The 20228-nt window shown below is 41.8% G+C and overlaps 1 protein-coding gene and 1 long non-coding RNA gene across 8 annotated transcripts in view; one reads left to right on the top strand and one right to left on the bottom strand.

Moving 5' to 3' along the window:
* LRP1B (LDL receptor related protein 1B) overlaps positions 1 to 20228 on the bottom strand; it is a 765918-nt gene that overhangs the window by 325770 nt on the left and 419920 nt on the right. The gene's annotated exons all lie outside the window — the stretch shown is intronic.
* Positions 14631 to 19138, top strand: LOC308572194. Its single transcript, XR_014001638.1, has 5 exons — positions 14631 to 14826; positions 14868 to 14978; positions 16176 to 16898; positions 17135 to 17273; positions 18768 to 19138. It is a non-coding gene; the product is annotated as an uncharacterized lncRNA (long non-coding RNA).

Here is a 20228-nt window from a genome sequence, read left to right on the forward strand (position 1 = left end):
GACTCTTACAATAATGCCCCTAAGCAAGATGGTATTCCTTTTAATCTCCCCTCAACTGCATTCCTGAACAGGAACCCTGTGACAGGGATTTCTTTAAAATGTAATATTTACATCTAAATCCAACAGTTCTTAAACATCCCTTCATATTATACAGACAAAGGTGAAGAACTTTCAAGCTGGTGAAAAAGAAGCCCTACGATCACTTGGTGCTAATTATAAATTGAATTCCCAGCTCCTAATTGGTGGTATTGGCAGCGCTGCCACTACCAGGGTAGAAGGGCAGCAGTAAATCAAACCAAACTGAAGATCTTCCAGCCAGATTATCTATTTAGCCTGTCACAAGTATTATATTCTCCCTGTAAATGGGTGAGGGTGAGGCAATTGCAGCACAGTTTCAGTGAGGTCTATAACTTAGCTATGTCAGTTAACTGTTGCTAGCTGAACAGCCGTTTCTGTCACATGTATTTCAATACCTATTGCTTTGTTTCTGCTTTGCCTTTTCTTTTGCAGATTATCTTTCTTCTTTCTTTTCTCGCCCATGTCTCCTTTCAGCTACTCCCGAAACCAACTTTCTCCCTAGGTTTTGGCCTTTCCAAGCTTCCTGCACTCCTCTCTTCACTGATACAAGTATTCTGTCACCTCACAGGTGTATATACTACGCATGGCCTCCAGCTCTTGCTTCCCCTTCATGTCAGCAGGCATTAACAACTTTAACACTCTGGGGCAAATATAATTTAGCTTGCAATTCCAGCAAGTAAGGCAAAGGCCAATATACAAAACTGCTTTAAAATGGGAGTGACTTTAGGGGAGTTTGTATGCTACATTCAACAGGTGTACAGTCTGTGTACATGCCTATACAACCATTGAGCTGTATGTGTTATTCACATGTGACATTCAACAAGTGTACTCTCTCTAGTCTATACACATTTGCTGGCTGCAAAAGGGAATTGCTTCAATGACACTTATTAAATTTGTCACGGAAGCAATTCCCTTTTACTGGCAACAAGGCAAGGCATGCCAGGCATATTGCACTTCCTTAAACAGTATTGTGTTCATTACTTGTTCCTGGCCACTTATGTTCTTTTTAGAATTACCATCAATGTATTGCGTAAGTCAGATTTGAAGTGAAATGTGTGTCGGCCTTCTGAGGTACAAAGGAAGTGAAACTTTCCCAAGGGTTAGTAAACTCTACACATCTTTGTCAGGTATATCCTAAACTGAAGAACAAAGCATGTTTTTCCTTAAATGCAACACCAATATGAGGAAAACCAAAAGATTCATGTCTGAACAAGAGATGCACCCTTCAAGTTTGCAGTTGAACAACAAATGGTTTTAAAACTTTTATGAGCATGGTATAAGGAAGTAAGTGGAAATCACATAGACCTATCTGCCTTTTCTATTGCACTTTTATCTTTCATCACGGCTCCAGACCTACTTTGCCTCAAGTAAGAAATATGCAACATAGTTATAGTCAGCTCTTTCTAGCTGGCTACTTGAATAAAGAAATCACCTATGACGAGGCCTTTCACCTTTCTAGGGAAAGTCTAAGGCCTGCAAAACTTCCCCCTTTACTGCACACTGGTTCTGGCTGAAAGTTAAAGCATGTTTCTATCCCTTGGAACAGGCATAGGCAAACCCGGCCCTCCAGATATTTGGGGACTACAACTCCCATCATGCCTGACCGCTGGTCCTGTTAGCTAGGGATGATGGCGGTTGTAGTCCCAAAACATCTGGAGGGCCGAGTTTGCTTATGCCTGCCTTGGAATGCTGCTAGAGGAGTGGCCACAGCTGATCTACAGTTTCACCAAAGGAAGTAGTAGGATAAAATTGAACTCCATGTGAAATCATGCTTCCCTCCATCCTTACTTTATTTTCACAAAAAGTTGAAAAACTCCATGATGTAGGTTAGGTGAAGAGCCAGTGACTTTGTTTCTTTCAACGTTAGAATTAAGCACCGTTCAGTGAAACTGATTGCTGGTAGCTTTAGGACAGCCCCCCAAAAGTGTCTTCACACAATCATTAGTTCATTTGTGGAATATGCTACTATGGGATGTGGTGATGGCAAGTGACTTAAATGGCTTTGAAAAACGATGGGCAGAATTGTGGAGCATATGTGCCCCAAATAAACAGCAATTGGCCCTGACAAGTGGGACCTGCCAGAGCACCCTGGCAGGCGTGGTCTGAAGGGGTGGGGCGGGGTGTCACACGTGTGACACCATGCACACACAACAGCTGCCTCCCCCCAAAAATGTGGGACCCAACTCGATGCCCCTGCTAATGCTTCACTCTTGTGCATACAGAAGAACCCAGAGCAGAACCCAGAGAACTAGCATTACTGTTAGTACAGACAATGATAGCTATATGGAACATCTAGGATCAAAAGTAGTCAATGGGGAAGTGTGGGCAGGGGGAAGATGAACAACGGGAAAGGTTGTTTGCCTTCATGCCGTACTTGTTGACTGCCTGGAACAATCTGGCTAGTCAGTGACAGAAATCAGGATGATGAACTAAATGGGCCCCTGGTCTGATCCAGAAGAGCTCTCATGTGTTCAAGCTAATGGCCATTCATTTAGTCTCACGGCTACAACTGCCTGAGGCATGAGGTTGCAGAAGCTTTTGTATTATTCCAGTAACTGTTTTGTATGCTTGGCTCAGTTCCTCAGTTAAAACCCATCAGGAATCTCTGACTTTCGCTCAGCTGTGTTCCTAATTAAAAGATCTTGCAATTTCATTTGTCAGTCAAGTTCTCGCTGTCTTATCCTCAATTCAACGAACCACCTCTCACACAACAAAGTCTTTATTGATTTAAGGCAACATCTTTCTGGGTTTTTGATTTTTTTAAAATGAAAACAAGAGTTACCTTGCCAATCAGAAGTTTGCTGTTAATTCATCTCTTTAGCAATGACTAATAAACTTATTGCCCTCCTACAAACAATGAATTTTCAGAGAAAGAAATCCACTCATAATACAGTAATTCCGGCTAATTACTATCCCTTATTAGCCCTCCAATAACAGAGTGAGTGTGAAGCAAGGGCTTGCCTTCGTATATGGTCTGTTTCCAAATAGTATGCTTATCTGAGATACGTTAACACATTTCAATACTATATTGGAATATCATCCAACTGTTTTGCAAAGCTGGTGTCAGCTACTACAGTGAGAAGGTTATTGGGTGACAAATCTTTTGTAATGGATAGAACAAAATGATTTGTTCAGACAGAATAGCATGAACAAGTTTTTGTTCACTTGTTTCTCCCATTCCATTTTGTTCACTTGTTTCTCCCATTCCACCAGCACAATCCTGAGAAGAGCGGAAGCATTCACTTCCATTTTTCATGAACTGCAATTTAGTATTACATCCAAACCTTGAAAATTCCACTTGCACCATGATAGTTACCCCTTTTCTGGGTGGGTGGCGGCTGTGGCCCCTCACAGATCATCCGTTATCTCCAGTAGCCAGGATGAACAAGCTTGGCTGGCCCTGTAAATCTTTTTGGCTGGCCCCATTGCAGGGTGGGATTGCCCACTAAAATCTCTAATTTGAACAGGCCAATCAGGGGCCTGCTAGTGGGCAGAGCCTCACTGATGGATCATGATTCGGATGCTTGCACTCTAGTCCAACAGTGACACATAAAAGCCACTTCGGTAGTTTGGAGTCTTGGGGAGGCCATAATCCTTGGCATGACCCTGTCAAAAGTTTCCACCCTCTGGCTGGAGGATGGAATGGGTATACACCCAACGTCTAGCCAAAATCCACCTACATCTGGAATCTTTAAAGTTGTGGCCATTTCTAACCCAAATCATTCTCTGTTTGAGGTTGTTCATTACAACTTAGCTATAGCCACTGCACAAGGGAGGTGGCGCTGTGACTAGGAACACAACTTTCATCTGTCACTCTCTCATAACTCTTCAGTTCTTATAAAATCAATATTTTTTCCTTAAACACACAAATCCAGGCAGCTCTTTGCTGATGCCACTTCATGCCTTCAAAGGCATACAACATTTTACCATAAAGGTAGCTTGATTTAGGACGTTGTAAAAGAATAAACAGTAGAAATATATAGCTTGTCATCTTTTACTAGTGACAATAACAATAAACTTTATTGATATAATTTAAACATAGTATATAATTACACAGTTCATTGAAAATTGTTAGCCTGCATGTGTCCTTTTGCAATTCTTATACCCTAGACAGGTTGTATTTCTTCCTCAAGCAAACATGAAGGAGGGGTCTGCTGAATTCTTGTTGCGAAAGGGGGAGCCTCTCCTAAAATGTAACCTGATTTATTCATCTCTGTTTTATCTTTTGACTGATGAAAAGCATTTCAAAATATTTAAAAGTGGATAACCAGATTCACTTCCTCTTTTCGCTCTTCTAATCACTCAGAGAGATGTTTTTTAAAATGCGTATTGAATTCCTTCACATTGCCATTTATGCCCCATTGAATTCAGTAGGACTTAGGAGCAGGTAAGATTGCTGTTCTGTTCCCTAAAACATGTTAACAGAAGCTGATGACAGAGACATTAAATCTTAATTCATTATGACGTCAGGTGACCAAGAGGCAGGTTATCCCACCCACCTGTCTAAGTAGGCCTCTGGATGTGGGGACAAGTAATGATCTGGTCTGCTAGGACAAAAAGGTTCACTACCCCCTGCTATATGGGGAGGGGATAGGTGTTTTTTTTTCAGATTTCCCCAGAAGGGAATATAGCTCAGTGGCTAGCCATATGGTCACATGAAGAAGATCCCAGTCTCAGGACCTGACCGTTCCAATTAATGCAGCTCAGACAGCAATGATAGGAAATGATTTTGAGAACAGGATCAATTAGCAATGGAGACAAAAGAAGATGGAAGGCTGAACAGGGAAGAAAGACATAAGGAATATGGTAGCCAAGCCACATGTGGAGAATGAGCAGTCAGCTCTCCCAGGCAGTTCATTTTGAGAAAAAAAGAAGCCTTCTCATGAGTGGTGCTTGTTCTCATTTTACTTATTTAAAATATATTTTAATGGCCTTATCATGAAAAATTCCAAGGTGGTGTATAATGGAATTTCTAAAAATATTTACACAGAATTGCTGTAACTTCTTGCTTCTTTTCCTTTCCCTTTCCATTACTATTTCTAAGCAAATGCAAGGTCCATGGGGCTCTGGCTACATTGTTTCCCTGTGCAAAGTACTGCCTTAGTGAGCTGGTTGGGGTTGTCTAGTGATAGTGTTGCTATCACGGTTGCTATGATTTCACAGAATCTAAGTAATACAGTGGTACCTCTAGATATGAACGGGATCCGTTCCGGAGCCCGTTCACATCTAGAGGTAAACGTAACTAGCAAAGGCACGTCTGCGCACACGTGCGTCGATTTTTGCCGCTTCTGCGCATGTGCGTGATGTCATTTTGAGTGTCTGCACATGCGCAAGCGGCGAAACCCGGAAGTAACACAACACGAACGTGCAACTCGAACGCGCAACTCGAACTCGAACACGCTCAACTCGAAGCATATTTAACCCGAGGTATGACTGTAGTTCAATTTACCTTTTTTATTTTCCAGCATAATATCTACAGTGCCACAATAATAATAATTTAAAAAGACCATAGGGAAAATATAGGTGGATTCTAAACTTGCTTACATTAAGGGAAACCTCACCAGATTCTACAGGCTTTACTTCTAAATAAACTATATTTTGGACTGGAGTCTTAGGACTTGTAGCATTCTTTAAACACAATGCACCTGATTTAATTGAGCCCCACACTACCATAGCTCCAAGATAGTCTGGTTACTTTATTTAAAAAGAAAGAAAGAAAAGTGTGGTCATTGTGCTTTGTTGTTTTGCTCTGCACTTTTGTCTTGGCATGGAGACAGGTTGAACAGACCCATGTCACTCCTTGAATGGATGTACACACCATCTTCAGTCAAGCTGAGGGCATATGAGAACAACAGGGAGAAGAATAGGCCAGAGAGAGTTGGAGTGAGAACACAGCCCTATTTCACAGGATGAGCCTTCATACTGGATCGTGCTGCATATGTTCTCCTGGAATAACACAATCATTTTATGGAGCTTACGTGAGCATCCTATTTTATTGACCAGTGTGAGAAGTCCTTTTTGGCTGATGAGATCAAAGTCTTTCATCAGGTCTATGAAGGTGGTGCACAAGGGGCATCTCTGCTCTCGGCATTTCTCCTGCAGCTGGCGAAGTGAGAAAATTATGTTGACTGTTGACCTCTGGGCTCTAAAGCCACATTGTGACTTGAGATAGACCCTGTTAGACAGTGACTATAATCTGTTGAGAACTACATGGTTAAAGGTTTTCCACGCAGCACTCAGCAGGGAGATTCCTCAGTAGTTGTTACAATCATGGTGGTCACCTTTGTTCTTGTAGAGGGTCACAACGTTTGAGTTGTGCATGTCTTGTGGCATGCATCCTGTTTCCCAACACTGCAAGAGAAGGCCGTGGAGTTGCATCATGAGGGAGGAGTTGAGGCTGGCTATCAACACTTCTGTTGGGATTCCATCCCGTCCTGGGGTTTTACCACATGCCTATGACTTGATGGTGTTCTTCAGATCATCAAGGGAAGGACAGACACCCAGATCTTCAAGACAGGCAGTCTGAACACTGTCAACTGCTATGTCAGCAACCATGTTTTAATGCAAGTACAATTCTTAATAGTGCTCTCTGCCCGTTGCTTCATCTGCTTGCTGCGGTCTGTGATGATTTCTTCAGACAAGGTTTTCAGTGGTGCAGTTTTCCTGATGGCTGTTCCCAAGGCCTTCTTCATGCCTTCAGACATTTAGTGGGTGTTGCTACTGACAGCAGGCAAGCTGAATGTTCTGACAATCTGCTGGGCATCACTCCTTGCTTTTCTTGGTACAGCAGGTGTCTTCTTGCAGGACTCATGCTCAATCAGGGCAACGAACCCTACAGCTTAGTGAATGTAGGGAGGGTCATTCATCACACACACACACACACACACACACACACACACACACACACACAGACCCTGTCTCACACAAATGTTGAGATGGCTGTGAAATCAACACAGGCTATACATTATGGAACCTTGCTGCCAGGGCCAAGCAGTGGCGTTGCAATGGGGGGGGCGGTTTGCCCCGGGTGCCATGTCGGGGGGGGGGTGACAAGAAGGCACCTCGTGACAGTGTGAGCAGCCATCACGCCGCCGCAGCCGCATGTGGAGGACCGAGCGCTGTATGGATGGCGGTGGGATCCCTCCGTTGCTGCTACAGCCACATGTAGAGGATCCTCCGTTCGCAGCTGTAGCGGCAATGGAGGGATCCCGGCACCGTCCGTATGGCGCTCGAGTGGCAAACCGCTATGTATAGCGCACGTGTGGCATCGCTACGTATGGCACATGCATCACACATAGTGATGCCGCACATGCGCCCTATGTAGCAATGCCTCGCCCCAGGTGTCACAACACCTTCGTTCGCCCCCAGGGCCAAGTACCATAGCTGTCAACCTTCCTTATTTGGCGGGAAACTCCCATATTCCAGTGACGTTTCCCACTGCTATCCCGGATTGTTGATATCCCGTAAATTTCCCAGATTTCAAAGAAAGCAGCTCCTCTCCCTCCTGGCTCCCTGCTGGCCAGGGAGGCTCCTCAACTGCATTGCTCGGCTGCCCAATAAGGAGTCTGAGAACGACTGGGGGGTGGAGCTTGCATGCATTGTTCCGATCAAATTGGCTGCGTTGCCTGGGGACTTGCCTTTGCTTCAGCACTTCCCTGCTGCATCCCTTTGCTGGGTTGCTGCACAGTGGGAACCACCGCTTGAGGCTTTGTTTGGCTTGCTGGCTGGGCTTTCTGCCTTTGGCTCGGAGGGGCTCTATTCTCTGTGTGCGTGTGTGTGTGTGCGTGTGTGTGTGTGTGTGTGTGTGTGTGTGTGTGTGAGAGAGAGAGAGAGAGAGAGAGAGAGAGAGAGTGAGTGAATGTGTCACTTAAGCTGATAGTAGGAATGCTGTAGCTTCACACACTTACCTTCACACAATGTGTAATTAACTTGGGGAATTTTTTACCGCAAGATGTGGTGAGGTCAGTACTTTAGATTTACAAGGGGATCTGAGAGATGAATGGGAGATACGGTTTGTTAGTATTAATGGACAGCTAAATAGAAGCGTAGCCCCAAAAGTTAGGAGAAAGATATCCTGACTGGGTAGCTTTGCTCACTAGTAACATTGAACCATGAGGACAAGATGGTTGGACAGTGTTCTCGAAGCTACCAACATGAGTTTGACCAAACTGCGGGAGGCAGTGGAAGACAGGAGTGCCTGGGACAGGTGAGGCTGCTGATCCCTTATTTTGGCTGCCAATCCCTTATTTTTGAGGCTGCTGATCCCTTATTTTCAAATCTGAAAGTTGACAGCTATGCCAAGTACACTGTGAAATGATAAAACACTATCATCTTGTAGTTCTGAAGCAATGGGTAGCCCTTGAAGTCCTTCCTAAATGTGGCTGTGGACAATGGCAAAAAATGTACATTTAAAGCATGTCTTATTTGCTCTTATCATGGGTGCCTCAAACTTTAGGTACGTTCAGTTCCCAAAGGCACACGCAGCAGCCACTGTTACTTACATTTAATATGTTATTTATCCCTTTTGTAACACAGAATTAAATGTCTATCCAAAAGGCTAGTCTTAAATCACACACATAAAGTCATTTATGCCAGCAAAGCACATGAGGAGTTCTATTAGCCTCTAAGCTTCACCCAGTAAACCATACAAATGAGGGCAAAAAAGGCTGCTATACTGCGTTCCTGCCAGTATTAAGGAACATCTTCATTCATTATTTTGTTTATTTTTAAGATGCTTTTTTGAACTATAGTGCTGCTGCTCTAGTTATTTTTAATGGAACACGTTGCATATGATAGAATTATATTGCAGTATCTTTTTTCCCCATTTAAAATGACCTACTACATTATGCTGAGGCATCATCTTCTGCTTTACAAGCAAGAATTGTTCAGTACCATGTTGCCCTTGAAGAGTATAAAGAACTTTAGGACAGATTACTAACACAGCTCTTCTCAGAAATCACATTCTAATTGTATACCATACATATTCTAATATCATTTGCATATTCAGATTTTCTTTGCCTGGCTTGTGTTTCCATGGATGTGATTGTATCTATTCATGTTCTTTTTATTATTTGATACTCTAACGTCTAGACCTTTATCAATTATATGCTGTAAGCTCCGTGTTGTTTCTCCCCTACCCCCGCCATTTTATATTACCCATTTTTCAGGTACATTTCTTTTGCAGATTAGGCAGTATGATCTAATTTAATTTGCCCTAAGCTTTTTGTCGTTTCTGCAGCATAACTCTCTCTTGTTTTCTTTCCTGACAGCAAAGGATACTATGATTGATAGAATTCAATTGCTGGTTTGAAATAATGCAGGCGGTTCTTATTGTACAGTTGTCGGCCTTTTTATGAGATTTACCTATTGTACCATGAAAAATGCGACAAAAATATAATGATCTTTGGTCACACACCTGGTCCCATAACTCTGCCATGGTAAATATACCATGGAGAATAGATATGGAGATATGAATTGAGATTCATAAGCTTGCTTACCAGTCATAGCTGTGCAGAGTCAAAGGCCAACACAGTAGCAAAATGATTCACATTTAAGATAATGTGAAATACATGAAGAAGACAGATGTGCTCTATTAGTTGTTGCATGAATAAGTTAGAAACTTAGGCAAGCAGGGTAATTACTTTGCTCAGTTCCAGATTCTATCCCATGTCTCCAGGTGTGCATCACTGTTTCCTTGCGTATAAGTGAAATACGCTATAATACTATGACAGCCTTCACCAACATGGTGCCCCCCTGAAGGTTTGGACTATGGCTCCCATCAGCCCCAGGCAATTATTAGCATCCCTTTTATGAGTAAGATGCTTGAGAGGATGGTGGGCTGGGCAACTGTAGGCACCCCAGGAGGAAGCAGTTTCTGGCCCAGTTTCAGCACCAAAGCCACCTGACTGATGACCTGGAGGGAGATGGAAAAATACTATTCTTAATTTTGCTTAGCCTCTTGTTGGCTTTGATTATTGTAGACCACAATATCATCCTATAGTGTCCATGGGGGCTGAGGGCACTGTGTTACAGTGGGAGGTACAGTGGGAGGATCCTGCCTCCAGGATCACTGCCAGAGAGTAACATGTGGAAACTCCTCTTTGAACCCATAGTTACATTGCCATGGGGACCTACGGGGTTTCATATTGGCTCTCATGCTATTTAATGTTCTAGTTATTTTTTAATGGCGTGTTAGTATTTTTCTTTCAGTTACTATTTTTATTGATGTCTATGATGCACAGTGTATACATACACATCCCTCTGATCTCCTCTGGAGGAAAGGATTTATAAGTGTCTTAATGAAATAAATATTACAACCTTCTGTTATCTCCGCAGCTACTGTAGTTCTGTGGTCAAGGTTCATATGGATGATGTTCTTCCACATAGTTAATTCTGTGAGCAATACTTATTAAATTTAAAACATTGCTAGACCCTCTATTGCCATATCTTCTGCTTTGCAGACAAAATATAAATATTAATTATAAAAACCAAACAAACAGGTCATATAGGGCAGCAAAAATACTGTATAAAAATGTGAAAGAAAACTAAAAAAATTGTTCACTAGCGGGGGAGTGGGTGATAATGCCAAGTAAAATTCTTTGATGAGGATATTCTAAAGACAAGGAGCCACAAACAATTAGTAAATAAATGGCAATATCTAAAAGTTTCTATAGATCCCATTATACAGAAATTTGATGCCTCTGGAGTTTTGTTTCAGGAGACCCTCTTTTGTAAAAAGTCAGAAATACTCACAAAGGCTTCCCTTCATTATACAGCACAGTGGAAAGTAATTTGTACAAAATTACTTCAAAGAGAGGTTCTGAACCACCTGAGAGTGAAGAGTCAGATTAAATCGCATACTCCCAACTGGACATAAACTGCACTTAGATGGCTGTGCTCTAGATCAGCAAAGAAATTATCAGTGTTTTCTCTCAAAACGGGAACATAGCAGCAACACACTTCCCCCCTGTGATGTCAGGCCATGAATTTAGACCAAGGTGACAGCCACTCATTGATATGAGTAGTATTAGTAGTAATTCTATTATTTGTACCCCGCACCTTAATCAAATTAATCAAAAAACTACCTGGACACAGCTAAACATTTCATTCGGTGACATACATTTTCATTGAAATCACTGCACTTTTAGACATGCAACAAAACCTAAGATTTAAAAACTGGACAATCTGCACACAGGCAGAAACTAGCACTTTAAAAATATTGCTGAATAATTGTTCCTGAAAACGTAGAATGAAACATGGATGAAGAATATCTTATAACCTATATAGAGAGCCTAAAGGCTCAGTACCTCATCCAGTTAGAGGAACATCATAGAATGATTTCTAGATCTTAGATAGATTGAATAAGTTTATATTGGGGAGGGCAAAATAGCACTGTCAATTCAAATGTCAAATCTATTATGTGAAACTGCTTTTAAGCTCATAACAATGTGTGCCGCAAAGCAGTTTTGCACTGCAGATGAAGTTTCCCCACACAAGAACTTACTGACCTTCAAAGTGTTGGTGCTGACCTTTAAAGCCCTAAACAGCCTCAGTCCTGTATACCTGAAGGAGCGTCTCCACCCCCATGGTTCAGCCCAGACACTGAGGTCCAGTGCCGAGGCCTTCTGGCAGTTCCATCACTGCGAGAAGCGAAGTTACAGGGAACCAGGCAGAAGGCCTTCTCAGTAGTGGTGCCCGTCCTGTGGAATGCCCTCCCATCAGATGTCAAGGACATAAACAGCTATCTGACCTTTAGAAGACAACTGAAGGCAGCCCTGTTCAGGGAAGTTTTTAATGACTGACTTTTTATTCTGCTTTTAGTCCTCTGTTGGAAGCTGCCCAGAGTGGCTGGGGAAACCCAGCCAGATGGGTGGGGTATAGATAATAAAATTATTATTATCATCATTATCACTCTAAAAATCTGAGGAAAACTGGGATTCCAGCCATCAGTCTTCTAAACCACCCACTATAAGAGAACTCAATTGGGTATCTGCATAGATGGCAAACAGCAGAGAGAGAGAGAGAGAGAGAGAAGAGACAGAGGGACAAACAGGAGGATTATCCTTTACAACTCTCAGATCACATTGAGAATCAGTTTTATGAAGCCAGTGCTGATCCTGTTTCTGTCTCACAGGAGGAGACTGAGTGCTTTGCATTTTAAGTGCACAGGGTTCAACATTGCTTTGGAGTTATTTTTTCAAGCACTTAACAGTTTTATAAAGTTTTGATCTTCAATCCGGAAGGTTAAGTGAAGCATAACAGCAAATGGCTTTAATTCTAAGCATCAGTATTGGCAGGAGGTCTGGGATCTCTAAGGAGTATTTTTTTCTTATCATTTCCCTCTAGTTGGGAGCATGTGCTTCAGGTTTTTGAGGCTAATACGATATCCCAAGGCACTGGATGTCATCATTGTATAGCTTGCTTTTTACTGCAGTCCTTTTTATGTCTTTATCTTTATTCAGTGTCAAGGACCTTCACAACTGGACAGCTTAAATGCTCCATCAGATTATTACAAAGATGACATGAATATTTTCGCAATGTTTAAACTGCAGCTGTGCTGATGTTCACCGTTGAATGCTTTCGGCATGAAAAGGAGCACAAGTTATTCCTTGAATAAGTTTTTCATGGTTTTTGGCTTTGTCACTGCCCCTCTCAAGACCACCACTTTGCGGTAGCTGGAATTATTGCACCAATTCAAAGAAAGAGCAACATCTTTGCCCCTGTTCACAGCACCTCGAAACACTTCAGTCCCTTCTGATCCAAATGTATTGAAATACCCCACATTAAATCCTGCTGCTTTGCCACCGACATAAAAATTATTTTTGAAACCAATTCTTTCTGACTTGGCTAAGCAGTATTAGGGGTATTAGGACTGTGCAGTATTGATGGTGCAGTGCAGTATCAGGCAAAAAATATGCATGAATGGGGACAACTGTAACTTTGCAATCCATGGCACAGCATAACAACTCACAAAAATCATTGCCTTAAAAAATAAAAATAAAGGAACTTTATGGAGTACACATGAAACCAGAAAAAATGACTTGGCTAAAATGTTTCCCACTTCCAACCAAGAAAACACAGTTTTCTCCATTTCACATTTAGCATCCACAGCTTTTATTGATAAATATCCACATTCTATTAAGATATTTGTTACACACTAGATAGGACTTTTTCTGTATGCATAAAACAGCTAAAGGACAGTGCCACTGAGTGCATCAGAATACACACCTCTCAGCACCGAATAACCCTAGTTGGATGCCACCTTGCAACTATACCGAGCACCCATATCCTCTGTTGCTTTATTTTCTATATATTCTGCAAGTTCACATTCTGCAAGCTTATGTGGCCAGGGTTTCACCGTCCTACCAGCTACCTTCAAATTGAGTAAATTAATGTACAATCTCAACACTGTCATCAAACTCTGGAGGTCTCTGGTTTGTTTTACAGGTGCAGTAAAGCTGCAGGAGGCGGGGCCAAGGCATTATAAGGTTTAGATAACTACAGGATAGCCAAATGGGATTTAAACAAGCTACAACTTTATTGATGTCAGCAGGTTTTGGCATAGGATTGATTGATTGATTGGATTAGATTAGATTAATATGCCACCCTTCATCATAAGATCTCCGGGTTTATGATCGCCCTATACTGTACATCAAATCAGGGTGACCTCTTCAAGATCACTATTTGGGAGGATGCTATGGCTCATCAGCCCCCCCCCAGGTGTCTGGACAAAAGCACCTCCCCCCTGGATCCCTTAAGGGGATACCCTGAATTTGAGAGGCAGAGGGGCTACACCCCGCTTCACTCTGGCTAAGGATTCAGCCCAGTGCCTTATCTGCCATCTGGTTGTGACAATTGCTATGAGGTAGGCAAAAATCCCAGACAGGTCCAATTTGTCTGAAGGCAAATTACTTCCTGGCCCCAAATTTGGTAACTGAAGACTTCTATAGCTAGGCCTGCTGCTTTTAGAGCTAGGAAGCAGATCAGAGGGGGAAAATCTTTCCTCTGCTCTTCTCCTCATACCATGCCTCCCCCAACTCACCCACAATTGACTACAATGGCTGGTGAGCCCCAGCAGCCAGTGTGCCCAGCAGAGTAGGGAATTCCCCCCATCTTCCCCCCATCACACCAGAACTAGGAGGACATTCCAACTTGCTGCAGCCGAACCAGATCACAACCTTCACTCCCCGCAAAGCTGGCGGTAAGCAGCCCTTTCCCAGTATTTCCGACTGTTCCCAAACTGTGAAAAAAAGCACTGTATATAATACACATACACACAAGACCCCATCTTTCAATGATTATATGCAGACTCTTAGCCACATGCACAAAATATTGCTGCAGCTCTGAGTTCCAGAATCAATCTTTAAGCTTGTTTCTTGCCTCTTTATAGTATCTTCTTTAGTCCCTCAACGAATCTCTTCACAGTCTTCCAAAGACTGAACCTGCCCTTTTATTCTCTCCAGTAAGAACCCTTTAACCTATCACCAGCTTCACACAAGAATTCCAAAACCAGTAAGTTTAAATGGAACGTCTGATAAACGACCTATCACGTTCAAACTTTTTGAATTCTAGTTAACCATATAAAATCTGAGAAGCCTCACAAGTTACCTAGTCAACAGCTCAGCAACAAAGAATGCATCTTTCTGACTTTAGTTAGGATTAGGCAGCCAGATTTCCCTCTCAACACACTAAACCAAATACAACACATACTTTGTTTCCAGCCGAACAGCATTCTGGTGCAGTGGGTGAGTGTTGCCCTCCCAACACTGATGTTGCTGTTGCTTACCTAGATGGGGGGGGGCAAAGTGAAGTTGGGGCTGAGTGGGAACACCAGCGTCAGCGTCGGATTGGCTCCTTCGCAGCCCCATCCTCAATGCCAACCTATCCCCCCACTTCCACAGGTAAGTGGCAGCCATGTGGTTTGGGGTGGATAGCTCAGTGGCACCGTCCCACCATACTAGCCATTACTTGTTTTTACATATAGGTGTCTCCTCATAAAGATAGATTCTTCACAGTTTATGTTATCAAGATCTACAGAGATAATTTGGATCTTCTCTCCCCCCCCTTCTGCATTACTTGTACTGGTCCAACACACTGGTAGCTACACTTCAGGAAAGACAGAAATTACAGAAAACTTTCCTAAATGACTATACCACTATGATGCTTTCATATTCCCATTGGTCAGATAATGTATTTTCCAAAGTACTTAAAGATTCTCTGAATGGAATCATTTTTTTTTGTATTTTTACCCAATTTTATATTTTGTGAAATTGTTAACAAGCTTGCCCCCATATTGCCCAACAACAAAATCAGAAAACAACTTCTCTCTCTTTTCTGTTCCATTGCCCATAGAAACAGAAATAAAACACACATCAATTCCCATTTGAGTGAGATTATATTACTATAAAATAATTCCTTATATGATACAATCTAATAACATTTTCTTGAAGCAAAACTTATAACATACATGCCATCATTTCTGGTAAAGTAAATGAAAAGGTTGTCATTTTCAGAGTGGCAAAGGAACCTAGAAATTCCTAAGTAATAACTGATAGACCTAACAGAAAGTCGGGATATCACAACCCTGAGAGAGTTATTACTGTTGAGAAGAAGAAAATAGCAGCAATATTTGTACTGCCTTGGAAGACTTTGTTCTTTTTGATAGTTTTCCTCACACACTACATTCAGGCTACTTTCAAAGTCCAGCTGATCTTTTTAGTATTAGGTTCATCTCCATTGGAGCCCATTCTATAGAAAATGCCATCATTAATGGTCACAAGTGCCCTATTGATTGCCACTAAATCAGGTAAGGTTAATTGGCTGCTGCTCCTTGACATCTCTTTAGCATTTGACACCATTGATCACAAAATCCTCCTTGATCAGCTGAAGCCTGCAATTCAGTGGGACAGTGATAAATTAGTTTACATCTTGTCTTTGAGGCATGCAATTTACAGAATCAGAAAGAAGTCCTTCTGCCATCTACCACACAACACTCATCTGGGAAAGGGCAAGGGTGCTTGCCTGTTATTAAGAGCTTTCTGAGGCTTTTATTTGGGCCATAATTGCACTGAACTGAACACATCACTTGACTCTTCTAGCTCTTCCTTGGGTGGAGAACTAATCTGGCAGAGTTTTATATCAACCGAGGAGCTTGTCGGTCTACCAAATTATACCAGGAGATGGATATTCAAGACCGCTGAGGTCTCATCAAGTCAAGAGAACTGCCGAACTTGGATTTGGAAAATCAAAGTCTTCTTGAGCCAGAGACTTGCCGTGAGCAAATTCCCATTGTTTGGCTTCAGTTATAATGAAAACAATAAAAAGACTGTGATACACTTTGTACACTAACAGCACACTTGTCTACTCAGAAGTTAATTCCATTATCTTCAATAGGGCTTACTCCAGGTAACTAGGTATAGGATTTCAGCCTAACGTTGCATATTTTGCAGGGAGGACGTCCCATTGAAATGAGTGAGGCTACCAAGAAAACAAGCATTGGATTGGGCTGTAAAAGTGCTATAACCTTGATTAATAACTATATTTTATCCTATCAAACTTCACTGTGTGAAGTTGAAAAGCCAAGAAAGGTATTTTGAGTAATGCCTTTTACTTCCAAATATTCTACTAAATCTATTCACCATTTCTGTTGTTCTCCCTGCAGAGTCCCTGACTTTTTCAGGCACTTGTCATGAAGAGAGAGAGAGAGAGAGAGAGAGAGAGAAGGAAGGGGAAAGAAAGGAACAAGAACATTGGTCATAAATCAAGCAAGCATGTGGCATATCCTTCAGATGAATCCATTTGAGCCACTTGTATTTTTTAGAGTGAGGCAGCAGTCATATTTTTAAAAAAATATATGAAGGGGAAATTGCTAACAGTTTTTCACTGAGAAAGGCATTGAGGCTTATTAATAGTGGGCACCATGTTAATAAATGTTATGGTCCTCACCGTATCCCTGCTCAGCTTCAGAGATATAGGCTAGAAAGGTTGATATATGGCCAAACCTACGATGGAGCAAAAGTTCTTAACATTAACTACAGAGTGTCATGGCTTTTTACAGATTAGGAGACATGCATTTGTCAAAGAAGTCTCAAAGGAGGCAGCAATGAGGGTCAGATACACAGGCGCGCTGAATGAAGTCAACCCATTCCCAGACTACACTACAATGAAGAGATGCATCATTTTCATTGTCCTCTAATGTAATTGTTCTTTGGGATGTTCAGTTGCCACTTTGGTTCCTAATAATCAAGGGGAAACGTGTAAGAATCTTTCTTACCTATTTATTGTGTTTATATCCCACCTTTTTCCTCCAAGGATCTCAAGTTGGCCTTTATGGTTCTTCTCCCCCACATTTAGTGCCACAACACAACCCTATGTGGTATGTTAGGTGGAGAGGCAGTGACTAGTCCAAGGTCACTCAGTAAGCTTAATGGCTGAGTGGGGATTTGAATCCCGTTCTCTCATGTCCTAGTCCAAAACTAAACACTACCCTACACTGTCTTCCCAGTATTCTGATCACTACTAACCCCCTTCAACTGGCTTTGTAGACCATACCACCATGCCTCAGACTCTGACTTTTGTTGGAAAAGCACCCTTCAACTCTGCAATTCTACAAGTAGGCAAGGGTCTTGCTATTTTAACCATTGGTCTTCAACTGCTGCATTGAAAACCATTTTTATTTAACTCTTCCAAAAAGAAGAGAGCAGGCGCAAAGGAATAAGGAGCTCATTTTCCTCTACTAGCTATTGGGGCAGGGGGGGGGGAACTATGGCAGCTGCTGTATGTTGCGCACTGGTGGGGAGAGCTATTGCAATTCTCTCTTCTGCATAGCTAACAAATATCATTTGCATTAAATAAGGAAAATAAAATGTGGCGGTAAGCTTCAGTATAAAGACCAAAAATGGAACTTTGTCTAATCCTAGATCAGAACATACAGTGTTCTACCTTTCCATCCTCCAGGAAAAAAATATATGAAGGCTATACTTTTAATCTTATACTTTGAAAATAAAAATGTTTTGCCACAGGAAATGCTCAGATAAAAATAAAAGTGTTGATTATATGAAGCTAGAAACATTAGAGCTATGGGCAAACTCCTAAAAACTTCTTTCACATCACAGCATTTTTATTTTATTTTTTTGTTATACAGATGTGACAGAAATTATAGGAGGGGTCACCAAACCTAGGGGCTGTGGGCACATCTGAAATTATGTGAAAGTGTCACAAACAGCACCCCTTTCAGCTTCCATCTCTTTCCCCTCCTCAATGTCACTCCCCCTCCCTAGAAAGAGGGAAAGCACACATGTGCCTGAATGTGCATGTGCAAACACACACACGGAGACACTTTGCTTTTCCAAGGGGTCTAGCTAGAAGTCAGATCCAGTATAATTAAAATGGATCCCTTTAAATTTGCATATTTTTATGCCCCCCACAAATTGTAACAGATTAAAACTTACATTGGTACACACAATAAAAAGCAGAGATCAAGTACTTGCCAGCACTACAAAAAAACATTACTCCAAGGCATAGATCCTAACAGAGCTTCATGATTTTTCCATGGTACAACAAAACCAGCAACAAATAACAGAACAAAATGTCCACATATAGGAGGCCACACATGGTGGTTCTGAGGGAATTAGCAAACATGAGAATCTATATGGTTCGGTGAATCTGATTATGTTTTTGTACCATGGCAGAACCTACGAGCACTGAATCTGTGATTCTTACAGTTCAGTCTATAGCGACTGCTGGTGGCTGGAGCGTGTGTGTGAAGAAGCGTCTCCACCCTCATCGTTCAGCATGGACACAAGGTCAAGCTCCGAGGGCCTTATGGCACCTTCCTCCCTGCGAGTAGAGAGGTTACAGGGAGCCAGGCAGAGGGCCTTCTCAGTAGTGGCACCCGCCCTGTGGAACACCCTCCCATCAGATGTCAAGGAAATAAACAACTATCTGACTTTTAGAAGACATCTGAAGCCAACCCTGTATCAGGGAATTATTAATGTGTAATGTTTTACAATTTTTCAATGTGCTGCAAGCCACCCAGAGTGGTTGGGGAAACACAGCCAGATAGGTGTGGTATAAATAAATTATTATTATTATTATTGTTGTTGTTGTTGTTATTATTATTCCGCCTTTTCAAGGGACTCTGTTCCACTGGATCTGACAGGTGTGTGACTTCCCTCTGTCTCTTATACTCCATCCCCCTACTCTATTCCTCTGACGTCCTACTTTCTCCTCCTCGCTCTGCTGCCCTCCCCAGATCATTCTCCTTTCCCTCCTACCTTCCTGGGTCCTTTTTCAGCAGGGTGGGAAAGTAACCACACATTCTACCTCATGACAAGGGAGGCACTGGAACTGGTGACAGGGCAGTCTTCACAGGCACCAGATAACATCCAAAATGGCACAATTGCATCTTGCGATGCCACAATGGAGACCACAGAGTTACATCATTTGTAAGGTATTCACCACATCACATCTGCCTAGTCACATCTGCTTGTGATGCTTAGAAGAGTGACTGTCTACATGATTTACAAATGCATGATAGTTACAAATACATGAGACGATTCTCTATCTCAGCCAAGATTCTCTCTCTCTCTCTCAACTACTCTTCTTCCTATATATTGAACACACACACTTTTCAATATGAACTATTAAATATATGATTCCTGCCCCCCACAGGCATATTCTCTTAGAATTCATAACTACTTTGCAAATAAAAAGGCAGTTGAACAGGGACTTAAAATATATCAAAAGCAATGAAACCTCTCAATGGGGGAAAAAGGGAACCGAAATTGAAATTGGTCGTCTAAATATAAATAAAACTACTTATTTCGTTTCTTTCAGAGGGAGTGCTGCGGGATTGCCCAAAGGATCATAAAAAATAGATTGTGACAAATATGTATCTTATTTTTCATATTTCAGAAATAGAATCTGACTTATTATTTATATTATTTGGGGGAAATAAGCTGGAACATACACATTTGCACACAGTGTGCTGTTTCATGCAGACCTTTTCTCTCCACAGCTTGTAATGAACTGCAAAAATATGAACTGCAAGGTGGAACAAAAATTAGAGAGGAAATGTCTCAGAGTAACAAATACATATTTTATGTATTCTGTAGCCTTTCTTTATGCTAGTTGGACCCATGACTGCATGG

Source organism: Podarcis bocagei (assembly GCF_964188305.1).
Source record: "Podarcis bocagei genome assembly, chromosome: 1".
NCBI classification, from domain to species: domain Eukaryota; kingdom Metazoa; phylum Chordata; class Lepidosauria; order Squamata; family Lacertidae; genus Podarcis; species Podarcis bocagei.